Source organism: Gorilla gorilla, chromosome 9 (genome assembly GCF_029281585.2).
Source record: "Gorilla gorilla gorilla isolate KB3781 chromosome 9, NHGRI_mGorGor1-v2.1_pri, whole genome shotgun sequence".
Classification (NCBI taxonomy): domain Eukaryota; kingdom Metazoa; phylum Chordata; class Mammalia; order Primates; family Hominidae; genus Gorilla; species Gorilla gorilla.
In genome coordinates, this window is record NC_073233.2 from 103,616,193 (window position 1) to 103,629,545 (window position 13,353).

Sequence of the window (13,353 nt, forward strand, 5' to 3'; positions counted from 1 at the left end):
TTATCTGGACTGGATCTGCCCAGTGGAAAATCACAACCAAGGTTCTGGTGATCAGGGTAAGCAAATATTAGAAACAGCCCTTCCAGAATGTTGCTTTAGCAGGATTATTCCTATCTGAATATGCCCTACTATATACTGGAAGGCACCAGGCTGCAGAAGAAGGGTCCCAGGAGATTTTGTTGCAGTATGTAACTCTCCTCACAGAGGGTGTGATTTGACAGAACTAAATGGCCTCCCCACCCCCAAATCACCTCCTTCATCAGGCTACCATGTGCCTGAAATTCTTCGCTCCCTTTTTTAAAGTGCAATTAGAGGGAAAGGGGTGATTACGAATTTAGTCATTAGCTTCTACTCAAACACTGATCAGGACATTTCTTCAGATTAACTACCAGGGGATCTTGAATATAGTGAACATATTTTACAAATCTAAAATTGGGTCAAGTGGTTGGACAAGTAAAAATGTAACTATGAACTTTTAAAATTTTTGAATTTATAACAGTACCAGGAGAACTGACATATTAATTTCTCATAGGCATGGAAAAGTGTTATTCTAATGGAGAGGAGAGGGAGGAAAGGCAATGGATCCAGGTGGAATGGAATAGTTCAGGGCCATTATTGCAAGAGAACATCATGGAATTCACAGAGGAATGGGAAGATAGGAAAGGACAAGGAAACAGCTGCTTCTGAAAAACAAAATGTCACAGGGCTGCCCTAGGTGACCCTAATGTTTCCATTTAGCCCTGAATATTTTTACTGCATTCTTCACGGGGGAAAAAAAAAGTAAAGGAAAAGTAAACAAAGATAAAATATCCTACGCCCTTGAACATAAAATAAGGAGAAAGTGGATGTTCAATCCAACACTTCCTGAGTTTATACTGTGTGTCAACCCCTAAGCCAGGTGCTATCCCTTCACTGGGCCAAGGACCAGGCTATTGGGCACGTGTTACCATAGCGACACGCTACTGAGAACAACCTCATGCCCCACTTATACTGAGTCTTCTAAATATTCCCAAGGTTCCTCTCAAGCAGAAATAGATTTTTCTTCACACTTCTAAGAAAGGACTGTATTTATTTGTTTATTTATTACCATAAGGTTTAGCAATATGATGCAAAAACTAAGTGCTAGGAAAGAAAATATACTTTCATCAGGCATGCCAGGTGTTTTTGTCTGAAAGACTAGCATCTTACCTGACATCTGAGCAGAATATGAAGAGCTCTTAATCAAGTTTTCAATTTCATTTGCCAAGATAAGCTTGCATAATGTCTTTAGGACATAAATTTCCCAGCCTTCACTCCTCAAAACATCATGAAAGAGCTAAATAAAGTGAAAGTGGCAAGTGATACAGGAACTGAGGTATGTCAATTCCTTTAATGGGCTGGGAAGCTCCTGATTTCGAATTTAAGAAAGATACAGCCGCAGTCCGACCTTGCCTAGTCAGGCATTGCTGGCAGCTCCCGCCCTGGTTAGAGAGCGCCCCCTACTGTTTCTCCTCTTTGTCGGCTCCAAGCTTGCCAATACCCAGGCCGACTCACAGTTACAAAGCACCAATTGGACAAGTGTATCCTGGACTGTGAAATAAATTGAGAGGAAGAAAGCGCCAGCCTTGGAGCTGGGCAGAGAGGATCACATCGGAGGTTTGGAAGGAGAATTTCGGATTTCTCCTCACCACCCAGACCCCTGGTCCTAGGATGCCTTCCAGGAAGATCAGACATGGCTTGATTTAAGAGCAGAAGAATCTATCACCAGAATTTCTTTACCTCCTGTCACACATAGAAGTAAGAACAAGAGACAATCAGAAGGAAGTAAAGAACAAGCCAGAGAGACAGAGCAAAGGAGAACCAAGAGAAAGAACCCCAAAGGAAAAGAAGCGGAGAGAAGAACAGAAAAGGAGTCAGGCAGAAAATAATGGAATAGTCTTTATTTCCTTTTCACTCCCTCCTCTTTTTAAAACAATGTTTTTAATGAGCATCTAGTTTCATTTGAAAGTTTTTGAGCGCACTTGTTTACCTTTGCTACAATTTTCAGAGTTTAGCACTTTTGCGGGCTGGGTGTCGGGAGCTGAGGCTCAACTGTCATTGTTCATTTCTGCTGTGATTTTGCACTGATATTTGTGTGTCATCATTTAGTCGTTTTGTTGTTTGTTTTTGCCATCAGCTTGTGTTTGTTGCAAGGCAGTTCTGCTGCTGTCTGTCCTCCACTTCTGGATCCATGTCACTGCTCACACTGCCTCACTGACATCTTTCCAAGACTACATATCAGGACCCAAGCCTAAACAGGTTTCCCTCCCTCTGGAGAAGCACTGTGAGGTGGTGAAGTCCGGCCCCTCCAAGTGATTCTTGAAAGGGGCAGGTAACAAAAAATTATTGAGGGTGTTGGGGAACAGAACCATCATAGGTTTTCTTGTTTAATATACCTAATAAAATATGGAATTGAGAGGGACTAAAGTATTGTCCAAAGTCAAACAGCTTGTAAGTAACAGGATTTGAACCTGTGGATCCCAAAGTTCATTCTTTTCCCTACATTACACTGCCCCAGAGCTCTTGTAGCCCTGCCAATCTAGGCTCACTCCAAGAGAAATATTCCCCACTTGCAAGAGTTCATAGAACTGTCCACACTACTGAAATTGTTATGTCTCTGGGTTTTCCTTTTAATAGGCACATGTACTCAAATTTGCATAATGTAAATGTAGACAGAGTGTAACTACCATGTAAGCACAACTACCATATAAGTGTTATGAGTGATCCTTTGGAAACAAGCCTACAAAAATCCTGAAATCATATGAAAACAGACATTTTTTATTCTCCTGGGAAGCAGATGACATCATCTTTTATGCAAAGTACACTAAGACAGTAGAGTGCTGGTGAGGTGCTGATAACGCAGCTCTCTGTCGGGAATACGGGAGCCCTAACTTCCAGTGTTTGCTGATTTCTGTGGTGTAAATATTTCCACCATGGCAAAATATAAGCTACTAATATGACATCACTGAATGCAGAACTGGGGAAAATTGTGCTTAGTTAGCTCTTGTGAGCCCACACAAGCTGGCACCAGCATACAACAGCACTAAGGGCCGCGCACCCATCACTGGAATTAGACTGCACGTGCACATCAAGGAAGAGAGCCTGTAGCAAGTACCATGACAAGCAGGATAGGGTGAAGTGTGTCAGTTCTGGAGCCCAACTGCACGTAGGTTTCAAAGCCCAGCTTTGCCATTACTAACTGGGAACTCGTGCAAATTTTTAAAATATTCTGTGTTGCATTCATATATAAAATGAGGATAGTAATAGTATTTACTTTATAACATTGTTGCAAGAATTAAATGAACTGATGCATGAATAGGGTTTAATAAGTATTACCTACTGTTATATTTTATGTGTTTAGGAGTATCATACCCTACTAAAGATCATCTTGGCAATACCTCAAATAAAGTACAAGAAGAATAAGAATGACTGTCACTGTGGACTTCACAATTTCAGTGCTGAGCATCAGTGAGAGTGATGGGAGTACTTTCAGTCCCTAAGAATAGTTTCTTCTTCAGGCTCAGACACTCAGCTACTCTATATGCAACCCACTGCCACCTCCCGCTGTTGCAAAAAAAGCCATGGCAGCTTTTCAACCAAGATTCTTAAGACAGGAGAAAAGTTCCACCCTTAGGTAGACAGCAGGGAACCATACAATAGCTGGATCTACTCGGCACTGAATTGTTTGGAATAAAGAAGATTAAAACACTTTTATGAATGTATGTTCTTCAGTATCTTTTAATTTCTGTTCTTATTATTTTAAAAAAAATCTATAAAGGTCTTAGAAAAGTGAGGCCTTCTTAATTCTGGCAGACACTAAGACATACAGTCCTATTCAGAGAGAAAAAAAAAAGCAATGAGTTAACTAGACATATGACAGAATGAATCAATCTTTCTTTTGCTTTTCATGTCTACTTTTTGAAAATGCACATGATTATCTTTTCCATTCTGGGTCTATTCCTAATAAATTACATTTTATATTTTATTACCTCCTGCTTGAAATATTATAATAGCCATCAAAAATAATGTCCAGATTACAGTTTTGTTCATAAGTTATTTTATTTTATTTTTCTGTCTAACACAAGCCAGGCACTGCTTAGGACATGGTGGGGTTGGGGGGTGGGGGTTTGTCCAGTGGTAAAGAGTTGGATATGATTACTGTCCTGAAGGAGCTCACATTGTATTAAGGGAGGGAAACAGTAACAAAATCAACAAATACATGAACATGATAATTTTGGATTGTGGTCATTTGTATGAAGGAAATAAAGCGATATGGTAGAAAGGAGGCATCAAGGAGGATCTCTTAGGTGAGGTCTCATTTGAGCTGTGAGAAGGAACCAGCCATTTGAAGAGCAAGGAGAAGCATGATCCAGCCGGAGAACTGCAGGATGAAAAGCCATAGGCAGGGAAGAGCTTAGCATGTTACCAGAGCACATTCCTCCTCTTCCATGCCTTCTTTCAGTACCTATTACCCACCCCCTGCTTTATCTTCCTAAAATGTCCTTTAAGAGTATCTTTTCTTTTAAAAAGCTGCAATGGCTTCACAATTCCTAGCAAATTCAAATTCTTTGCCATGACTTTTGAAGCCCAGCACACTCTACCCCCTCCCACTTTCTGGGCTTTATCTCCCACTAATCCTCTGTACAAAGCCTGCACCAAGTTGGATTCCTCACCATCTCCTATATTGTTTCTCACAGTTTTGCTCATTCCATTTCCATTGGCTTGGCTTCATGACTTAGCCAGAACCCACGTATCTTTCAGGGACTAGTTAAAAATGTTTTTATCTCTCCGGCATGCTTTCTTTTGAGTCTTTACAATGCTTCATATCGCTCGTGGTCAATACCAATAACTCATCAATTAAACTACCTAGTTGTTCAATTGTAAGTTTATGTATTTATTTATTTCTCTTGTAAGTTTTATTATTTCATTCATGCCTGGTTCTCTAAGTAGTCGCATGCTTTGGGGGTAACATCCCCAGCAGATTTTTAAGCTCCTGGAGGGCAAGTAGTGATAGCTGATGTTTATTCATATCACACAGCACCAAGAACAAGGCCTTGGGCCTAATAGGCCTTTCTCTTGATCTGATCATTTGTTCTCCATGACTTCTCTCATTGCATTTTGCATAATTCCTGAGAGGAACTTATCTCTATAAGAGAGCTCTGAATTCAGTTGTTAATCACATATCCTGTATGCTTTTAGCCTCACTAAACAGTGGACATTTGCTCTCCAAATGGCTGGTTCCTTCTCATAGCTCAAATAAGACCTCACACAAGAGAATCTTATTGATGTCTCCTTTCTACCGTATCACCCTCTTTATTTCCTTCATACAAATGACCACAGTCCAAAATTATCATGTTTGTTTCTTTGTTGATTTGGTTATTGCTTCTCTCCCTTAATACATTGTGAGCTCCTTCAGGGCAAGAATCATATCCAAATGTTTACCACTGGATCCCCCACATGCCTTATGCAGTGCCTGGCCTGATGGAGTGAGTATAGGCAAAAGTGGGAAGAGCTGATGCACAGGAATTGTCTTATTTGTTTCTGGAGGTTCCTCACCATTAATAACCCTGAGCTTAATTTCAATTACCCAGCTATATTATGGAAATTCTGGAATTTCTTGTTTTCATTAATGTTTAGCAACAGGTTAATGAATATCGCCAGATATAAAACATACATAAAATTTTAAGATCGTAAATTTTACAGAAAGAGAGAACAGAGTTCAATTCCCACTTCACCATTTATATCCCATGTAACCTTAGTCATGCTCCTGGTATTATTGAACTTGTTTCTTCAACTGCAAAGTCAAGATAACATTCACCTAATGGAATTTTGTGAGGATTAAGTGAGTAACATGTGTAAAACACTTATCGCAGTGCCAAGTAGTAAGGGTAACTGGTAGTCGCATTTAGATTCACAAAGCCTAGCAGGGAGCTGGCCCACAAGAAGGGCTCAATATATAAACACATGTTGAAAGAAAATAGAATAGACAAGAATAGTTCCATCCCATCCCAGACCCCATAAACAGACCTAGTCTGACTAAGCAATGGATGTTAGGAATATGTAAATGTTCATCTTTAGGCCTCAGTCTTCAATGTCCAGCATTTGTCCAAACAGTTCACTTATGATAACCTGCTCTTCGTGTTCTCACCTTCTCTGGCTTTTTCCTAAACTCTTCTCCCAGTTTCCTCTTCTGGCCTCTTCTGCTTCGATTAACCAGTGGGACATCTCCCTCTGGTTTGACGCTTGTGCTCCTAGACCCAGTGGAACAGTCAGTCATATTCTGGGTCCACACACTTTTGACTCTGGGTAAAGGTTGTTCCCATTGTGTCCAGGGAAGCCCTTCTGATCTCACCGAGAGAGAGAGATGGGCCATACTCATTCAAATGAGTTAACTAGCTAAGAAAAGCAAAAATATCAGTTATCAATTTGAGAGATAAATACATATTCAATTTTGTAATCATATTTTTATTGGTTGCTGGAAAATAAAGTATTCCACATTTTAATGTTGCACATTAGCCTGTCCACTGTTAGAGACTAATGTTAACTATTGTTAAATTTTGAATGCAACCCATAATACACATCCTACAAATGTGATATGCCAAAACCTCTTGCAATGGAATGGTTATTACACACATATGAAGGACCAAAAGGTGTGAAATTGTCAAAGCTTGTCCTTGGTTTCTTTTAACACCATTCCTTAGGAAACTGTTTCTGACATTCATTGCTTTCCCTATTATTCTGCTTTCAGCCAGTTGTCAATGAATATCCCTCAGGTGTGGACTGACATTGCCTTAAGGTGTTTTAAGTGCAAAAAGAGTCTAAGGCTTAAAATACAATACCTCCCAATGGTATTTACACTTTTATATGGGACTATTGAAAGAAAGCCCCTAAAGAATGACTCTCTCAGGGTAAGATTCAGATATCTTGAAAAAGGTTGAAAATTACACCTGTCTCTGAAATTACATCATTTGTGGGCTCACTTACCCCATCCTCCACGAAAGTTAGAGCCCAGACAAAGCAGACAGTAAGCAATAGAACGATTGAGGTGAGTATGTAAAATATGTAGCTCTCTTCTTTCACATGACCTCTGAGGTTAGAAGCAGAGTCATCAGCTCGCAGCTGCTCCAAGAAAGTTTTAGAACAATCAAGGCCAGCTGTGAAAAATCCTCTCATGGTTTGGCTTCCAACAGACAGCAGCTTTTCTGTGAAAAGTAACAGCTCCTTTTCCTTAGCTAAAACCTGAAAAGTCTGTGCTCTCTGTAAAATCCAAATTGGCCAATGAGTTTGAAAGAATATTGATACTGAAACCACCAACACAGAGAAAGCAGAAATGTCCCTTCTAGCAGCAATGTGGCACATAAAGACTGGACAAAAAGGTATATAATTCAGCATACTTATTATTTCCAGAGGGCTAAGGGCACTTAAGTTCAGTAAGCTCCATGGTCCTAATAGTCTAATATTGTGTATTTCTCATGCCTGATTCAAAATCACAAAACTCACCAGCTCATTTTGTTAATGAGAAAAAACGAGTTATGACTTAGAAGGGACCATGAAGGAAAACTAAGGCAATCTGTATAAAGCACAACAGAATATTAAGTGTGCATGTCACTTGGCTGGGACACCAGAGTATCACAGGCAAAGGGGTAGAGTTGTGGTGGATGCTGAAAATGGCTGGGTAGAGACCCTCAAGGGAGACTACAGATAACTGCGGCTAGAAGACAAAAAGACCTGTGGGTAGGAGGTAGTGAAAGTGATTAAATCCTCCTCCTGAAGCATATTAGGGAGCAGTTGAGTCATGGGTATCAGAATGAGCCCAAGCAAAATGATTCCTGTAATATTAAGCCATTACAGGCAAGCAAGGTCAAGGACTCTCACAAGAGGAGAAATACAGAGATGTGACAGAGAGATTTCCAGCTTCACATAGTAACGCCCGAATTGATGTTTTATCCTAATTAAAGCTTAATATAACTCTGTGGTAAGAGTTTCTTGCCCCATATATTCTGAGATATACTTCTGAACAAAGGAAATGTGCCAACTGAGAAATATTCCATGAAACTAATTGCTTGATAAATGTGTGCAAAAACACATAACACAGAGATATTAAACAGGAAAGCTGGGAGAAGTTCTGTGCTAAAGTCAATAGAATAAAATCAAACCAAAATGGTAGAGTGTGGGATAATGCAAAGAATGTCAATTATACAATTCCATTATATAATACCACCATATAACTAGGTTCTATAAGTCCACATACACACCTAGGGAGGTAGTCTTATTTACCTCTTTCAAGTTTTATATTCTGACTAATACGTATTAGAGTCAATATTGGTATGTTGATTCCATATGACTTGTTGATTAGGGATCAGATGAGAAGATTATTCTAATACTGAAATACTCCTTTTTCACCTATGATTTAATCACCTAACTAAAGTTTACTGTGTTCTTTGGGAATCCAAAGTGGGTGGTGGGAAAATGGAATTGTCTCTAGCATCTTTCCCAAACTACACATACCCACCCATCCATAGATGCTGATGGGCCCTTAAGGGAAACCTCCCACCTTCCCACCCCTCCAGAGGCACAGTGCTGCTGACAGACACAAATTATCAGGTGCACTGAGTGAGGAAAAAATGTTAGAACCATCAGCAAAATAGGAAAAACCACTGGACTACAGTCCGGTGGAACTGGAATTGTATTTGGGTTCTTACCCATACTAGCTCTTTGTTTCAGACAGTTATTTAACCTCTCTGCTCCATTTCCTCATCTTCAAGGAAAGGGGGGACAATAAGAGCTAATTCCCAAGTTTAAACATTAAATAAGATTATTTATGTGATAAAGATATTAAATGTTTGTAAAATTTGAATAATATTGTGCCATTCATAACTATCTATGTTATTTTAGCAAACAAATATGTCAGATTCTACCCACTGTTTTTATTTCATTTCCCCTTATTTTCATTTATATCACCTTCCACTGGTTTGTACTAAAAGGATTTCCTGGATTGTATGTTTTTAATGTTTGTAGAAAGAAAGCTCTCAAAGGAAAGACTCTTTCTTCTATATCCAATGGAATCATTGGCACAAAATTTAGGAAGTTAAGAAGAAATAACATTCTTACAGTTATTTGATTCAACCTGGAAATTTCTTTTAGGATGAACTTTTTGCTGATGTCATTGGCTCGGAGTAAAACTGCCAAATATAAAGATATGATTCCAGCATTAATAGAGCAAAACTGTGAAACTGTACCAACCAACCTGAATTGTATTCTCATTGGTGCTGTCAATTAATGAAGTTAGACAAACAATTTTCCCACATTACAATGTAGTCTACTCAAAAGCCTAAGGAATGCCACCTGCCCATCAAAAATGAATAAATGTGACGTAATTCCATTGTATAATACCACCATATAACTAGGTTCTGTAAGTCCACATACACACCTAGGGAGGTAGTCTTATTTACCTCTTTCAACTTTATATTCTGACTAATATGTATTAGAGTCAATATTGGTATGTTGATTCCATATGGCTTGTTGATTGGGGAATCAGATGAGAAGATTATTCTAATACTGAAATACTCCTTTTTCACCTAATGGTTTAATCACCTAATTAAAGTTTATTGTGTTCTTTAGGAATCCAAAGTGACCATTGGTGAACCTGACAAAAAAAATTCATCTTCTTAGAATTTTGTGATGTAATTAATATTTATTTTGGAACCCTCAGAACCCCAGAGAAGAATTAGGTATAGAAAGAAACTCTAAAGAGTATATAAGTGCCCCAGAAGATTTTCCCCTTCCTCCCTGTCACGTACCTCTTTGCCTCAACCCACTTAAATTCTGAGAAAAAAATCAATACAGTTAAATGAATGTAAGTATGGGTTTATCATTGTCCTTTAAGTAGAATTATGTCCACGTTTTACAAGTTCCATTTCTTTAGCTGTCAAAAACTAGTTTTATTTAGCTGAGGTTGAGAATACTGGGCAGAGTCAAGGTGAGCATGTAGTGAAAAGCTTTGGAAACACTCCAGGTATAAAGCTGAAGACATTAATCACCAGAATAACAAATGAAATTGAATTGTTCTAGAATTGGGCTCCTTCACCTCATTTTCCACTTCTTCTTCCAGTGTGGTCATCAGGATTCAATTCTGGTCCTATGCTGTCCATAAGATAATAACAAAGGGAGCAGACACTCAACATTTACTTCTTTTTATCTCGACTCTAATCAAGAAAATATGACAATATTTCTGATATCTCTTCTCAAAAAACTTTTTTTTTTTACTCTAAGTCCTGGGATACATGTGCAGAATGTGCAGGTTTGTTACATAGGTATACATGTGCCATGGTGGTTTGCTGCACCTGTCAACGCATCATCTAGGTTTTAAGCCCCGTATGCATTAGGTATTTGTTCTAATGCTCTCCATTCCCTTGCCCACTACCGCCTGACAGGCCCCAGTGTGTGATGTTCCCCTCTCAGTGTCCATGTGTTCTCGTTGTTCAACTCTCACTTATGAGTGAGAAGATGCAGTGTTTGGTTTTCTGTTCCTGTGCTAGTTTGCTGAGAATACCTGAAAGCTTTGAAAAATCAGATTATCATTAAGAAATAATTCTTAAACTCAAAAATTTTGCCCAAAGAACTTCCTTCTCTGGAGACCTGAAAGAACAAATTAAATACTCATCATAAATATCCAAGTGCAAAACTACCAGTTTTGCATTTATAAAACTACCAGTTTGCAGATGAGCAAACTAAGATTCAGGAAGTGTAAATGATTTACCCCGGCATGAAGCTAGTTAATAGAAGAGCAGGTTGCTCCTTACTCTTACTATCTTACTTTTTTGTTAATCATTTATACACAAATCCTGAGTACCTACCATATTCATGGCACTAAGGGCTGTGAAGGGAACAAATCCAAAACATTCATGGTTCCTCCTCCCAATATTATTATTAGATACTTTAAACATTACAATAATGATAACCACTATATATCAAATACTCATTACGGGGGAGAAACTGGGTCAATATCATGGTCGCAGACATTATTCTCTTGATATGAGTGTTAGTTTCTTCAGTTTACAGATGAAGAAAAGGAAACTGGTATGCAAAATGTCATATAATTGTCTCAAATCACACAGTTCATCAGAAGCAGAGGTCAAATTTGAACTTACATTTGCCTGATTCCAAGACCTTTGCTCTTAACTATATTATAAACTGATGTAGTTCTACAACTGAAACTTAACATTTACCTCCAGAGACAATGGAAGATACTTTAGCTAAAAGTAAAAGAAATTTTCAAAAATAAGGTTTATTAACGCTAGAATAATTTAACATAGGAAGCCTGTAGAACTTCATCACTGTAGGTGAGTTGAAAATGAAAGGATACTAAATTAGAGGTTTTATTTAAGAGTGGGTCGACCTAATTGCCTAGTATGAAGTGAAAACAAATGATATTTCAAGCTTTCTTTTATCCTATGACTTTAAGGAAAAACAATAACAACCATAAAACACCACCACCTACGACAACAGTCTTCTGTGTTTTCCCATGCATTCAAATGAGCTAAAAAGTGATAAATGCATTGCAAGTAAAATAGCTATGCATCACTCTTGGGAAATGTGGTTCCACGGAGATGCCACAGAGACTTTCATTGTAAAGCCTGGTACTGAAGTTTGGACAAAGGTGTGTTTGTGTGCAGTGACTAAGCTTGTGTGGGAGGGAGGCAACCACTGCAGATGGCTGAAAAATATGCTAATGTTGAAAGACCCATGTGATGGCTGGCATCCTGAAAGAGAGACAGATGTTTCCTCCCAAGAAGAATTTTAGAACAAGTGGCTTGCTGACCTATTCAGGCTTGATTCCTTAACTGCATCTCAGGGTCATACACACGTCAGAACCACTGAGACAATTGTCCTCCTCACTTTGTACCCCAGGAAAGAGATAGAGCAGCTAATTAATCACAAGGCCTTTGCTGATAATACCTTTCATTTGAAATTTTTGTTGTTTTTGTTTTTAAGATGTTTTCATGTTCTCTGGGACTTGCTTTCAGAATGCTGCCTCTGTTCACATGCTGGGTCTCCTACAGTGCTCACATTGCTCCACTCTCTGTACGTTTTGGTTTTTTTTTTTTTTTCCATAAAAACCATCCTTCTTATATTCACTTTTTAAGTCTTTCTTTTCCCCACTAAACTATATGCTCATTTCATGGCAGGGAGCATGACTAACTTGTTAACCACAAAATCCCAAGAGCCCAACATAATGCAAGATACATAGAAGTCTCTCAGAAACATCTTTTCTCAGCACTCCTGAGAATACCTACAAGACATTCTCAGATATACTAGAGAGGCAGAGCGTAGATTGTCGTGTATTAGTCTACTTAAACAAGATTGTTCATTTCTTCATTTATTCAACAAAACTTCGGGGGTTTATATCATGTGTCAGGCACTGCTCTAAATGACCAGGATGCTGCAATAAAAAGAACAACAAAAAAAATTCCCATCCTTATGGGTTTAGGGTGTTAGCATCAATATATTTTTAAAAGAAATTGAAAAAAACCCAGGTACTTTGACTACAAAAATCATTTTGTTTGCAGATTACCTAACACTGCTAACTCAAGTTCCTGGGTCTGTAGAAGAAAAATAAAATTAAAAATTAAAAAACAGCCGGGCGCAGTGGCTCACGACTATAATCCTAGCACTTTGGAAGGCCGACGCGGGCAGATTACCTGAGGTCAGGAGTTCGAGACAAGCCTGGTCAACATGGTGAAACCCTGTCTCTACTAAAAAAAATACAAAAAAAAAAAGTTAGCCAGGAGTGGTGGCACATGCTTGTAATCCCAGCTACTTGGGAGGCTGAGGCAGGAAAATCGCTTGAACCCAAGAGACAGAGGTTGCAGTGAGCCGAGATCATGCCACTGCACTCTAGCCTGGGCAACAGAGCGAGACTCTGTCTCAAAAAAATAAAAATAAATAAATAAATTAGTTAATTAATTAAAATTCAAAAACATTGCTAAGGATCTCACAAGTTTTCTTCTATCTTAATCAGGTGGGGATTGTCCCCATAAACAAGAAGAGTTTTAACCTGCAAAGTACAACTTAAAGAAATATAAATCTGCTGTAATGGTTATGAAAGCTAACTGTGTACCACTCCATCCCCACCTTTCTGCTTCTGGCATTACAAGCTCTCCAATAGCTTTAGCATAAATTCACATGTCCTATTGTTTCTTGCCACCTCTCAGGGTTCTGAAGGAATAGGCACCAGGTTCTGATAAGAACAGAAACATCTGGAGCGTGGGAGTGTTCATCTAAAGAAAAAAAGTGAAAATAGCATGCATTGAACTGTTTGGTGTGCTAAGTAAT